The sequence below is a fragment of the Trichosurus vulpecula genome, chromosome 4 (assembly GCF_011100635.1).
Source record: "Trichosurus vulpecula isolate mTriVul1 chromosome 4, mTriVul1.pri, whole genome shotgun sequence".
NCBI classification, from domain to species: Eukaryota; Metazoa; Chordata; class Mammalia; order Diprotodontia; family Phalangeridae; genus Trichosurus; species Trichosurus vulpecula.
Window position 1 is genome coordinate 194,769,289 of NC_050576.1, and position 15,326 is coordinate 194,784,614.

Consider the following 15,326-nt stretch of genomic DNA (forward strand, 5'->3'; position numbering starts at 1 on the left):
ATCACTCCACTGGTGAATCATCAGAAGAGATGAGTGTGTGTGTGCATACACACACACTCATATATATATATATATATATATATATATATATATATATATATATATATATATATATATATATATATATATATGCATATGTATGTATGTATATATATACACACACATACATATATATGTGTGATATGTATTTTTATGGCAGGAGTATATACATACACATACATGTGTATGTACACACACACACACACACACATATATATATCAGCCTGAAGGCTAGTTCAGGAAGATGCAAAATTCAAGAACCACCCCTCTAAGCTTTTTTATGTTTCTTTAGATTCACCCACTTAGCCAGATGGGATGGTATATACAACCTGTAGTCTATGCTACTGGGGAAGCTGATGCTGGTCAATATTTTGAGTTCAGGAGTTCCAAGCTGCTAAAACTGAATGGGTGTTCACACTAAGTCTGGCACCAATATGGTGGACCTCTGGGAGGTGGGGGACTACCAGGTAGGGCAAGTTGACAGGTCAAAGCTTCCATATTGACCTGCAATTGCATAGGGCCCTTTGAGTGACCCTGCACTTCCAGCTTGATAAGGAGACACGGTTTGTAAAAAAAAAAAAGTCACCAACTCAATCATTTGACCTTTTGATTTGTATGCCCATATAGGATTAGAGAGTGCCTGTAATGTTATCAACAATGTCATGGATGGGAAAATCAAAGTTAGTAAACTGGCATCTGTCCTTGAGAGTTTAGGAATCTCTTTGACATTTGAAGAGATTAAAGAAGCATTGAAAAATGTTGAAACTGATGGTGAGTATTTCAGCTTTGTCTCAGCATATATAAGTATGTGTGTTTTTTCCAGGGGCATGGCAAAAATTTCAGTTATTCCTCCAAGGTCTTTAATAATGAGAGACTGGAGGGGTGACTGTGACAGGTAGGAATGTCACTTTTGTCCTGTTTGTTGCATTAAGGTTTTATTGATGCCTTTTATTTTTACATTGCTACCATTTCTACATTTTTACATTGCTACCTGACTCCACCACCACCAGTGAGTTTTGTAACAAAGGAAAAAAACAGTTAAGAAAACCAAATAGCACAGTGACCCCCAAACGATGGTGTATGCAACATTACATACCAAGAGGCCCCCACTTCTCCAACAAAAGGAGAGAGGAGACCCATTTCTTTATCTCTTCTCTAGGGCCAACATTGATCATTATAATTACACAGCGTTCAGCTTCATTTTATTGTCCTTTTAATTTGCATTATCTAGTCATTGCATACATTGTTTTCCTGGTTCTGCTTACTTAACTTTTCCTATAACCCGTATGGTAAGGACATGGTACAGTTCAAAAACCCATAGTCCCTCCATTAAGTCTTCACAGGTCCCCTGGTCCTTGTTGCAAGAGCAGTGCTGCAGGATGGGCAGGAATATCTCAAAGTCAAGCATTTCGACATTCATTACTTCAAGGAAATGGATTGAGGGAAGAGAGGAAGACAGGAGTGAAGATCAGCAGCAGGGAAAGTCCACAGCAAAGGGAAACTTTATTCCCAGCTCTACTAAGCCAGGACTAACTATAGGCAAAGGACTATGCCACACCTACAGAATGAGTCCATAGACTCTAGGGTAGAGACATAGACACAGCCACCCTGCAGAATATACTAAAGCCAGATGAGGCAACTGGGAAGAGGATCCCCTGATGGTAGAATGTGGAAGAGGGAATAGATCCAGATTTCAAAAGGGACCCCCCATGTTCCCATCTTCATAACATTGGCTCACTGGCTCAGTAGAGATGCCTAGTAGAAACGACATCAGCATGTCATACATCAAGGTTCCCAATCTTATTTGGCCTACTGCCTCCTTTTCAAAAAAAAAATTACTCAATGCCCCCCTGGGAATCTACTTTCTTTAACCCTTTTGAAATTTGCATCATTTAGGAAAAATATACTTTATTTTTATACATTATTTTTATTCTCACTTGATTTATTTATTCATCCACTTGTTTATTCATTCATTCATTTACTTGTTTATTTATCACTTATTCTCACATATTTTCTCAAACGGTTCTTAATTTGGGCTAGTCTCTGTACCACAAAGGGGGAAGTAGAGGCTTAGCAGGCAATAAGGCAGTCTCTACTTTATTTTTTAAGTTGTTGACCTAAATTTCTAGGATCTACTGGCCTTTCCTGCAGGATAGCTGAACTGTGGTGTTTTCTCCCCTTTTGTAGACAATGATATGGTGCATTTAGAGGACTTTCTCAAAGAACTGGCAAAGGAAAATCAATTTTGCCCCTATAAAAGTGAGTATAAATATAAAACTGGGTTGATTTAAATCTTTCCATTCCTTTGCTCGTGGAGACTTTATGGCTTATGAAATTCATGAAGTAAAAATTTTGCTAGAATTCCATCAACGCCATTAAAGCCATTTTATTAAATGGGAAGATGGTGGTTTTATATGGTAAACTGGAAACCCCAAAACCTTTGCTAGACTTTTTTTCATATTTTTATGTTAATGTTTTGTTCATTTAACCAATCTAATATTTATTGATAGCCTGGAAAAGGTAGAAGTTATTATCATTGCTACTTTAGATATGAGGAAACTAAGGTTAAGTGACTTACTCAGGTTCTTGCAGTGAGGAAGCGTCTGAGACAAAATTTGAACTCAGGTCTTCCTGATTTCAGGTCTATCTAGTACTACTACATCAGGTCTACCTACTACTGTACCACCTAGCTGGTACCAAGCAGGTGCATGTGGTATCTTTCAGTTCCTAGGTTACTTCAGTTAAGGCCCCACACCCAATAATCCTCCTATAGAAGAATTAATATATTCTCCAAATCAGGACTTTTGTGGGGTTTTTCCCCCTAAGACTCATCATTTTCCTTGTTTTACACTTTGATTTGAACATGCACATAGGAATAGAATCTGCCTGCAAGGTTATCTCCAACATCTCTGATGGGAAAATTAAGATGGCTGAACTGCTACCTGCCTTAGAAAGCTTTGGGATTCAGATACCTGAAAAGGAGCTTAAAGAAACACTGAGTTCACAGGGCATTGAAGGTGAGTGAAAACTAACAGTGATTTGTTCAGAGCGTACAGGTATACAATGTGCTTTTTCATGACAAAACTCATCTTTTAGTCATATATTCGAGTTGTGAGAGGAGGAGTGTTATAGAAGGATAGATGGACAGACAGATGGATGGACAGACAGACAGACATATAGATAGATAGATAGATAGATAGATACATAGATACATAGATACATAGATAGAGTGAGCACTTTATTAAGTGCTTTGTGCCAATCACTACAGATACACATATAAGCAAGTAAGACTGACCCACAGGTCCTTCACAGACCTTAGATTCTAGTGGAGAATCTAGTGGGGAAAAAGAATTCAGAAAGGGCAGCTAGAAAGGGAGGAAGAAGGGGTGGGACAGATTGTTGAAGTGGACCATGTTCCTCTTTTAGAAAGCAGAGTGGAGAGTATTACTCTATGCATCCATTTCAGTTTTGCGTTCTCTACCTTCATTTTTGCGTCCCTTCTCTGACAATATCCCCGTTGAATTCAGTTTTTCAATTCAATTTGATTCAACAACAAACATTTATTAAGCACCTGCTGTGTGCCAGATACTGTATTAGGTAATGGGGATACAGTCTCTGCCCTCAAGGAGTTTACATTCCCCATAGAGAATCTTTGCTTAACTTATTACAAAATGTTTGTTACAAAAATTCCTCCCTCTTCTCTGCATTAGCTGTGAGCTGTCTCACCTGAGGACGTTTATCGCCCACATAGCTGCTTTGAATTTGAAAGCTAGGAATGTTTTAGAGACCCTTAGAATCACAATAAAAGTTTTACTTCTGGACATTTACAATGGGACCTTTCAGGACTTGGGCTGGTTTAGACAATCTGGAATGATCCCATGGAACAGGAGTTGGTTTTAGCTCCTCTCTTCCCTATCCCATGTTCTATCAACCCTATGTGCCTTTTTGCACACACTTGAGGATGACCCCTCCACAAGTGCTTCGAAGGTCAGAGAGGCCACAGGGTGCCTTGGAACCCAAATCCATTCTGGTGTCTCAGAATCCCCAAGAAGTTTTTTGGAAATGTTCTGCTTTGCTGACTGCTAAGGAAAGGGATTAACTTCTGTATCTACAGCAGTCCTCTGCCCCTCCCAAAAACAAACAAAAAACTCTGGAAACTAAGGGGGTGCACTTTAATTAAGGAATGGCTAAACAAGTTGTAGCATGTGAATATAACGAGATATTATTGTTTGATGAGAAAGTATGAAATGGACAATTTTAGAGGAAATTGGTCAGACCTTTGTGAACAAATGCAGAGTGAAATGAGCAAAACTGGAACAATTTTCACAATGATAACAGCATTATGGAGAAAAAGACTTTAGAACTCTGATCAATGCAGTGACAAACCACAAATACAGAGGTCTTTCTGCCAGAAACATGATGGACTTAAAATCCAGAATGAGACATACAATTTTGGACATGGCCAATGTGGGCATTTGTTTTGCTGAACTTATGTATATTTGTTGTTTTGTAAAGTGGGGGTATCAGTGGGAAGAAGAGATAATTGCCTGAAGGAAGGAAGAAGGGCAAATGAAAAAGGAAGGAAGGAAAATGGGAAGGAAGGAAATGGAAAGAAAGTTATCATATAAACCCCAGATGTAGTCCTAAAGGCTTTTGGGTTGCTTTGGGTGGAAGCTGATGAAACCTTCCACCTCCAGCACTATCTAAATTCTAAATGTGTCCAAGGATGCCAGACCTCATTGTAGAACTAATTGGGAAGAAAACTCATGTGAAGTATTGATAAACTTGAGAGAAGCATGATATAGTAGGAAAAAACCCAATATGTAAAGTCAGAGGACCTGAGTTCAAATCCAAGGTCTGCCATTTACCAGCTCTGTGTCCTTTCCTAGTTCTTTAGCTAATCAATTAGATTTGTCTTATGCAACAGGCACCATATCTTTTGCTGGGGAGATTAAAAAAAAACAAAAACAAACAAAAACTCATCACTATTGTCCTTACGGAATTTGTAGTTAATTAATTGCTTCCTGCGTGAGGGGGCACAGTGGATAGAGCAGCACCAGCCTTGGATTCAGGAGCACCTGAGTTCAAATATGATTTCAGATACTAGCTGTGTGACCCTGGGCAAGTTACTTTCCACCCAGTTTCCCTCAGTTTCCTCATCTGTAAAATGAGCTGGAGAAGGAAATGGCAAACCACTCCAGTATCTTTTGCGAGAAAACCCCAAATACTGTCATGGAGAGTTGGACACGACTGAAAAAAAATGACTCAACCACAACAACTACATTTTACTACATTCTACAGCAACATTCTACTCTGACATTCTCATCCACAAAATGAGGGGGTTAGACAAGATGTTTCTAAGGTCTCTCATAGCTCTAATTTCTATGAATTTTGTGACTTTATGATGATCAAACTTCAGCACTAAAAGAGATCTTGGAGATAGCTAATCCAACTCTCATTTTTCAGGTAAAGAAATTGGGCCAGGAAGGTAAAGGGATTTGTTTGAGGCTACACAGCTATTTAGTGTCAAGCCTAGGAGTCAAATCCAGTTCTCCTGATATCTGAGCTGCTGCTAGGAGAGAGAACTAACCCATATTGTACTATGATATCAGCTCTTTGTGGATAGAGATAGATAGATAGGTAGGTAGGTAGGTAGGTAAGTAGAAAGAAAGAAAGAAAGAAAGAAAGAAAGAAAGAAAGAAAGAAAGAAAGAAAGAAAGAAAGAAAGAATTTCAGGATTCATAACTTGATTATGAGTCCAGTGGTATGCTGGAGCCAGCTTGAGTCAGCTCTCAAGAGAAGATTGTTAAATGTAATCATTTGCCCTTCAGGAATTAGCAAATGCTACAAATCAAGACTTGATTTATTGTTTTGTTTATTTGTAGACTTAAGAAAGTGTTAATAATGCAGATTAAACTTAAAAGTATGTAGTGGCATGTTTACTTTTTTTTGGAGAGCCAGTGGTTAAACATTTACCTGCCAACATACTCTGGGTATATTCAAACCCATTCCAAATAGGAATCTATGTCATAGCAGGGTTCACGACATTTTGAAAGGAGAACTGAATTACTCCAATTACTTTCAGTGAATGACTAATAACTTATTGCTGAGTACAGGGCCTATTTGATGCTCTGTATTGAAAAAGAAAAAACTCCCCCCTCCCTTTTTTAAGGCATTCAAGGCCCGTCATAAGCTGCCCTCTCTCCCTTTTCAATCTTCTTGCACCCTGGTCACAGTGACCTCCTTGCTGTTCCAAACAAGACACTCCATTTCCTGGCTCCAGGCAATTTCTGTGGCTGTCTCTCATGCATGGAACACTTTCCCTCTTCATATCTGCCTCCTGTTTTCCCTGGCTTTCCTTTCATTTCCAATTACAGTCCCACCTTAGATAGGAAGCCTTTCTAGCTCCTTAATTCTAGTACCTATCCTCTATTGATTTATTACTTATTTATTCTGTATATAGCCTGTTTTCTACATATTTGTTTCCATGATGTTTCCTCCACTGAATTGTGAGTTCCTTGAGGGCAGGGGACTGTCTTTTACCTTTCCTTGTATCTCTAGCATTTGACACACTTACCTGGCATATAGTGACACTCGATAAATGCTTATTAACTGACTGATTGATTGACTATTATGGAGCTGTGAAATGAGCCAACCATTCTGGAAAGCAATTAAGAATTATGTGAAGACTTTCGAAAAGGGACAGGGTCAAGGGAGAAAATTGAATAAAGGGAGACAGATTAGGAGGGAGCAAAATATAGTTAGTCTTTCACAACATGAGTATTGTGGAAGTGTTTTACGTAATGATATGTGTGTGGCCTATGTTTAATTGCTTACCTTCTTAGGGAGGGTGGGTGGGGAGGGAAGAGGGGAGAGAATTTGGAACGCAAAGTTTTAAAAGCAGATGTTCAAAAAAAAAGTTGTTTTTGCATGCAACTGGGAAATAAGATATACAGGCAATGGGGCATAAAAATCTATCTTGCCCTACAAGAAAGTAGGGGAAAAGGGGATGCAGGGAGTGGGGTGACAGAAGGGAGAGCTGACTGGGGAACGGGGCAATCAGAATATATGCCATCTTGGAGTTGGGGGGAGGGTAGAAATGGGGAGAAAATTTGTAATTCAAAATCTTGTGGAAATCAATGCTGAAAACTAAAAATATTAAATAAATAATAATTATGTAAAAAAGAGTTATGTGAAGAAAGATATCAAAATGTCAGCACTCTTTCTATATTTCACAGCTAGATATATTCCCTCTGAATCTGTATGTGTCTGTCTATTGTTTCTCTGTGTTCAATTTTATTTTATTTTTAGTTTTGAATTTTCTCCTTCCCTTCCCTTCCCCACCCACTGAGAAGAAAAGAAAAATAAAACCCATTACCAATATGCATAGTTTTGCAATATGAATTCCTGCAATAACCATATCCAAAAAAATAAAGAAAAAAGAGAAGAAAATATGACTCATTCTGCTGGGTTCATCAGCTCTATTTGAAAGTAAATCACATGTTTAGTTACAGTAATTTGGAATTGTGATTGGTCATTGTGCTTGTTAAAAACATACTTAGTCTAGGAATAAACAATACTCGTTGGGAAGCCAAGAAGGTTTGCATTGTGTTTGACATTTGTTCTCTCTGAATAAATGCTTACTTCCCACATGAAGAGTACAGGCAAGTACAATTTGTTCAGATGAACGCTAGCATTTTATATTGTTCAAATTGGCCAGAGGCAACCTCCTGAACTGCTGAACTCATGCCCCCCTCAAACAGCTGGTTCAGCATGTGTACAAACTTCTAGCCTTTTACCTGATCAAAAGCCTGGTTCTGCCAGGTCATAGCTCTGATTAGAACCAGTCACCTGACTTACATTCTGCCAAAGCTAGGAGGAATACTTATAATTCTGTGGAAACAAAACTCCTCCTGTCATTTCCTACAGTGCCAATCAGAGTTAACTAAGTAAAAATAAATGATTATCTTTACAATATTGCTGTTATTAGAGAAATTGTTCTAAATCTGCTCACCTCACTTTGCATCAGTACAAATAAGTCTTCCCAGGTTTTTTTGAAACCATCCCCTTCTTCATTTTGTGTTAAAATTGTATCTTGTTCTGGTCCCCTTAAGTAAACACACACACACACGCACACACACTCTTCTAGTCAGTGTGGTAAGGATGTTTGTAAGTAGCCAATATAAAAGGACAATAGCAAGAAATAAGATTGCAAAGGGAAACCCTGAAAGTCACATACAAATCATCCAAAAGATCAAAGGATCATAGTTTATAAGTTGTACCATATATTAACCAAAATTCACATCCTGGCAAATCCTGGTAATATATGCTGAACTGGAGGAATCCATTTAGGCACAGCTGTCAGAGTTCTGGTCCTTATGATATGCAAATTCCAGGCAAATTCCAGACCTTCACAGCTCCAGACTATTATAAAATCATAACTGCTTATAACACTGAGCTGACAACTTTAAAGGTTTTTTTGCCTCTATGAAATTTTGAAAAATACATTATCTTTTTAATTAAATGTAAAAAGAGTTTTTACCTTTATTTTTAAATTTTGAGTTCCAAATTCTCTTCCTCCCTCTCTCCCTTCCCCCCTCATTGAGAAGGCAAGCACTTTGGTATAGTTATGCATGTGTAGTCATGCAAAACATATTTCTGTATTAGTCATGCTGTAAAAGAAAACATGAACCAAAAAAACCCTCAAGAAAAATTTAAAAAAATTTAAAAGCATGATTCAATATGCATTCATCAGTTCTTTCTCTGGAGGTGAATAGCATTTTTCATCATGTCTTTAGAAGTTGTCTTGGATCAGTGTGTTGCTGAAATAGCTAAGTCGTTTACAGCTGATCATCATATGCTATTGCTGTTACTGTGTACTCTCTTCTCCTGGTTCTGCTCACCTCACTTTGCATCAATTCATATAAGTCTTTTTAGGTTTTTCTAAAAGCATCCTGCTTGTCATTTCTTATAGCACAATAGTATTCCTTCACAAACATATATCACAGCTTGTTCAGCCATTTCCAGATTGATAGGAATCCCATCAATTTCCAATCATTTCCCACTTCAAACAGAGCTGCTGCAAGTTTTTTACACATAGGTCCTTTTCCTTTTTTTGATCTCTTTGGGATAGTAGTGGTATTGCTGCGTCAAAGTGCACTTTGGGAATAATTCCAAATTACTCTCCAGAATGGCTGGATCAGTTCACAATTCCACCAACAGTGCTTTAGCATCTCAATTTTCTCCCTTCCCCTCCAAGATCTGTCATTTTCCTTTTCTGTTGTATTAGTCTGTCTGATAGTTATGAGATGGGACCTCAGAGTTGTTTCAATTTGCATTTCTCCAATCAATAGTGATTTAGAATATTTTTCATATCACTACAGATAGCTTTGATTACTTTGTCTGAAAACTGCAAAATTATAATGACCAAATTTGGCCCCAAAGGAGAGCTATGAGAAAAGACACCTACCACACTTTCTTTGTTGGCTTGAGTGACTAAGTGTATGGAATACTATATATTATGTCATACTTTAGTTTTATGTTGGTTAGCTCTGCTGAACTCTTATTCTTCTTTCTTTGTAAGTTCTTTGTTATAAAGAATGGTTATCTGAGAGGAAGGTATAGGTAGATAGATAGATAGATAGATAGAGACATATAGATCTATATATCTATCTATCTATATACATACACACATATACTATATACCCATAATATAAAAAGAAAAGCTATCAATAAAAACATACTTTAATTTTTCTAAGTCACTTCTAATTAACATTTAACTTATATGTGCAAATAGATGTTATTGAGGTGTTTGACTTAAGTTCCTTAAGTAAGAATTATATGTCTTGGTAATCATTTAACTGATAAAAGATAATTTTTTTGAGATAGCACCTCCTAATGGTATATATTTTAATGCAAGCCATATATGTACATACACATACACACATATATACACATATGTGTGTATGGAACCTTTTTGTCAGCAACTATATGTGTAAATATGTGTGTATACATGTATTTATAAATACAAGACTTTAAAAGGAATTTCCACTCAATTAGTTGGTCTCTTATGTGCATTTCTTGCTGTAAGAAATGTAAAAGAGTATTTGATAGGAACTCTTATGTTAATAGTGGGTCAAGCAGATGCTGTGACTTTTCTAAATGGCAGTTTTCATTTCTCTGGACAATTATATAATTTGTGTCTGTGAGATATGAGTGTGCACATTCTGCTTATAGAATCTACTGTTACAAAATTTCAAATGATATTAGAGTGATTAAGGAGATAACAAACCAAGAAATTGGAAGTAAATGATTATCAAATTTGTTTCTGGTTAGGCTTTAATTTGGAATTGCCCTACTCAAATAAAAGGGATTATGAAGTTAGAATTAATTAATTTACTGACAATTTCCCACTTTACCCTGTGTAACATGTACTTGACTTTATAGGATCTCTAATGGATTCTCCAATGGCTTTTTTCCCTTTTTAAAAAATAGATGATGGAATAGTGGACTTACGTCAGCTTATGATATCTTTTATGAAGGACAAGAGAGAAAAGACCGCACGTAAGTATGAGTTTAAAACTAGTATTAGAGAGCTAAAGTTGGAGGAAATCTTTGAAATTATCCAAAATGGCCCAAAATCACACAGGGAAGACATGGCAAGTCATTTAACTCCACAATGCCTCTCACATTGATTGAAAACTTCCCATACATTTTTGTGTATAATGGTCACTTGACCCACTGACATTCTCTGCTACAAGCATACTCACAAAAAGAGGAAAGAGCTAGGAAAATGTTGTTAAGGATGCAGCCATCATTGACTTGGTGACAAAGCGTCATCACTGCCCAAGCCCTTTGGTGTATATTGTACATTAAGACCTCCAGCTTCTTAATGTACAGCCTTATACACAAAATTCTCCCCAGGGACAGCCCCAACAGAATGTAGCTTAAACACAAATGTACTCAGAGAACCTGTGGTCCCAGGATCATCTCCACATCTATCCCTCCCCTTTGGCAACTTCCTTCTAGAGGTTTTTACCCACTATGGGAAATGGGAGAATAACCCCAATTGTATGGTTTCCTTTGGATTTCCATTGATTTTTTTAAAGAAAGAAGCATCTATTAATCTTCTATACTTTCTATACTTTATTTATGCCTAAAGAAAGAAGCATCTATTAATCTTCTATACTTTCTATACTTTATTTATGCCTATCCTTTTATTTGCAAGGAAGATATACCTTAATTATGGTAATTTAATGATATTTCACCTGATTGTTATCTTGGCAAAAGTTACACAAGGTTTTTGCAATTGAAAGCTAAAGCATATGCTGACATTCTTAATATTTGTATTAGCAAGGCGATAAACACAACATTGATGATAATTGTCAATATGCCTATGTAGTTCTGTATCGCAAAATATGAGACTCTCCATATAGAAGGTAGAAGGAGTAAAACATTTATTCAGACACCAGAGGACCAGATCCCATAACCAATAAATCCAATTCATCATAGCAGCAACCAACTCCCAAAACTGGAGTTGACTATGATAAAGCCCACTTTATCATAACAGCAAAGAACTTAAAACACAATATTACAGCATGGAGCCTTACCATCCCATAACTTTCTGCCTCTCTACTGGGACCTTGACAACAACAATGACTCACAGCACAGCACACATCTGCTATTTCCCTCAGCTCTAACTGCTCTCTCTCTCTCTCTCTCTCTCTCTCTCTCTCTCTCTCTCTCTGCATTTCCTGTGACACACTTTCCTTTTCCTCTCAGCAGTGACTTAAGCAGGTGTCATGGTCTATGGGTGGGAAAGATCTTCAAATCTAAATTGTTATTATAGTACTCCAGAATGATGTCCCTCAATCCAGGAAAATTGTTCTAGAAAATTAGTGCATGTCTGAAGTCACTTCTATAGATTTATTCAACCTCACCACCTCAATAGCTTTATCCTCTTATTTACACATGTATATAGGAATAGAAGATACATGTGAAAAGATTTCTAATATTACTGAAGGAAAAGTCTACAAAGTTAAAGTTCCAATTACCCTGGAGGGTTTGAGATTGAATGAAGCTGATGAAGATGTTCAAAAAGCTATGGAAAATCTTCTCCCTGATGGTGAGTACTTAACTCCCTCTTAGATTTACTTAGAATACATAAGGATAAGTGTTCTTTCTAGTGGCAAAGCTAAAATCTCATTGTCCTGATAAGGACAAAAAGAGAGGGATGGGCTGACTCTAGAAGTAAGCTTACCTTGGTCCATGTTTCCTCTTCTAGAAGAGGAATGGGAGGAAATTATTTGGGGAAGCTCAGAGGTCTGTAGTGATTGAGAGTTCTATCTACGCTCCAGAAGTTGACCCCATGTTGTAATATAAAGAATTAATGTAAATCTCTTATATTAATATGCATTTTTCTGTGTTCCATTAGCCCTTGGAGGCCTCCATCTTTGATTTTTTTCATCCATAATCTTTAATGACTTCTCTCTATGGTTTTTCTATATTAGTATGCAATTCTGTAATGTTTTATTACCAAATGACTGCCACACAGAGCTCCTAACGACATGAAATTTGCCATTGACTAACTTGAGGTTGTTTCATTTCTTACATCACTTTTTGAGTACCGAACATCCCAAAATGCACTCCTAAGTCCAGGGAAGCCTACAGATATGTTTTTGAACTGTGTTAATGAGATTATTCCCAGCCTTCCATGTGCCACTATAATTTCTAAACCATGATACTTATCTAATTCTGCCATAAAATTAGTATTATAACATTTTGACAGACTACATCCCAATAAATAACACATAGAGGTTTCTCATGGAAAACAGGTAGTCCCTTTATCGAACACAGACAACTGAAATATATATAACTTATATTCATATATACTTATATGTGAACATGTTTATAAGTATGTAAATATATTTATATGTAATTAATATATTATAACACATTTGGTGATATAAAATTTATAAATTTATAAAAACATAAATTTTATAATTAAATACATATATGTATATTTTGTATGGCCTGGCCTAGTGAATGAAAGATAGACTCCTCTTCTGACCCAACACACCTAGCCACACATAGGCATTAGAATTATAGGGAATACTGATGTTTTTGAGAGCCATCTGAACAGTGAGCCAGTTGCTAAGAAAGAAATGATATAATTGTCCATGATTTCTGTACACTTGTGGAAGAGTCTTGCTCTCTGGAACATGACTAATTTCTTCCTTCCATTTTTAGACAGGATAACGGGCTTGATTGTTCAATGATCATAGGTAATTTCATGCTAGGATACAATTTTCTCTATTAGCCTGTGTCTACTATTCTAGCTTTGAAAAAGAGGGCAGTGTACTTGAAAGAGAATTGGACATGGCAGACCTGGTTTTAAGTCCTAGTTCTACCATTTACTAGCTTTGAGACCTTGGGCATGTCAATTTTCATCCTTCGGGGACCTCAGTTTTCTTTATAAAATTAGAGGCCTCTACACCCTCCAGACCCCTAGAAATTGTCATCTTGCCTACTAATTCATCCTAAAGACCCCTGGTCCCTGCCATCTGACCTGAGGACTTTCCATATGCCCTACAGCTGAATTCTCTTTGATGTGTCCTCTCTTCAGTTAGAGTATAAACTCCTTGACTGAGAAAGAGGAATGTTTCCTTTTTTTAGTTCTGTCCTCAAGCACTTAGATTGATACTTAGGGCATAGAAAACATTTAATAAGTGCTTATTCTTTCTTTATTCAATTGGATCAATCCACCAAAATGATTTACATGCATGGAAAAGTATGTTCTAATACAAAAATACTCAAGGCCCAGCCAATAAAAATGTGTAAAGAGAATATAGACATGGATTGTGTGCCTCTCTCCAGTCCTAAGTTATCCATTCCAGCCTATAAGGATGCAACTATATGATCCTGAAAATTGATAGGCAGTACCTTCCTCAGGTGGGATTATAGCCATTGTGTATATTGTTCTTTAGGCTCTACTTTCTTCATTCTGCATCCTTTTGTACAAGTTTTAACATTTTCCTCTGAATTCTTCCTAAGCATCATTCCTTCTATGCTACCTTATTTTGCACAGAAAGTCATAGGTATCATCTAACCAGATTGCCCTAAGTTACTTTTTCCAGAGTCCTTTACTTGTTACTGCTAGCCTTTTCAGTCACTACTGGCAGCTGTTAGATGAATCAGGGTGACATGTACTATACTTCTGAGTCTTGGCCAGGATATCAATAAGGGATGACAAAGGAGGGTTAGATTAAAAGGCCCTGAGAAAAGAATAAGAGACTAGAAAGGCTTACCAAATCCAGATTGTGGAGAGATTGTGGGTGAAGTACCAAGAAGGAACATAAGTACCCAATGGTCAAATCAGGCAGCTTATTATCGGCATATCTATTATCACAGACATGTAAGTATGTATGTAGCCCTTCAGTCCCACAGGCAAGTACAGGAGGTGAACTGGAATATCCACTGGAGAGCCTAGACCAAGTGGGAGGGGAACTTTAGAATCAGTAATCAATGGATGGCTGGACTGTAACCTTCCTCTCTACACACACATTCAACCACAAGTGATTAGGAAAGTTGGCTAAACTGGTTATGATCAGGAGAGCCTCACATACTTTGTATATCTGGCTTAGATGAAGTTGACCTAACCAGCTATTGGGTACACAGGAATTTTCCAGTACATTGGTGCATCAATCAGTGGTCAAACATGGAGTTACTTTTGTCAGCTAGCTTATCTATGAGCCAATTCTTCCACAGCCATGGGCTTTCACAGGAAATCTATCTGTTACAATACAGGTGATCAAATGCATGTGAGAAACGCTAAGCAAGAAACAGATAGGGACATATCTGATTTATGAAGGTCCTAACAAACATACTAATTCAGGATGATACATGCAGAACTGGTTGCTGAACTGGTGCTTTGGACACTCAATAAGTATTGTAATCATTTGGTTTTTCAAGACTACTCCACTTGTGTAGTGGTAATTCATACTGACACATGGTATCACCATTCCTCCTTGTAAAAGGCTTTCCTGGCCTTTGGCAACTAGGTTTGCTTGGATGGAAGGTACTAATTAGTTCCAAAGTAGCAGAATTTCAAATGGATTTCCAAATGTTTTCTTCAGGCCCATGTCTTTTGCAATCTACCAAGTAAGATTGGGCTAATCAAGGAAGAGATAGGTGGAAATCATGGCTTTCATATGCCTTAACCAACAATACAAACTGGCTAAATTTTCATAAAGACTGGAAATTCAAACCAGAAGACATGGGGCTAAGAA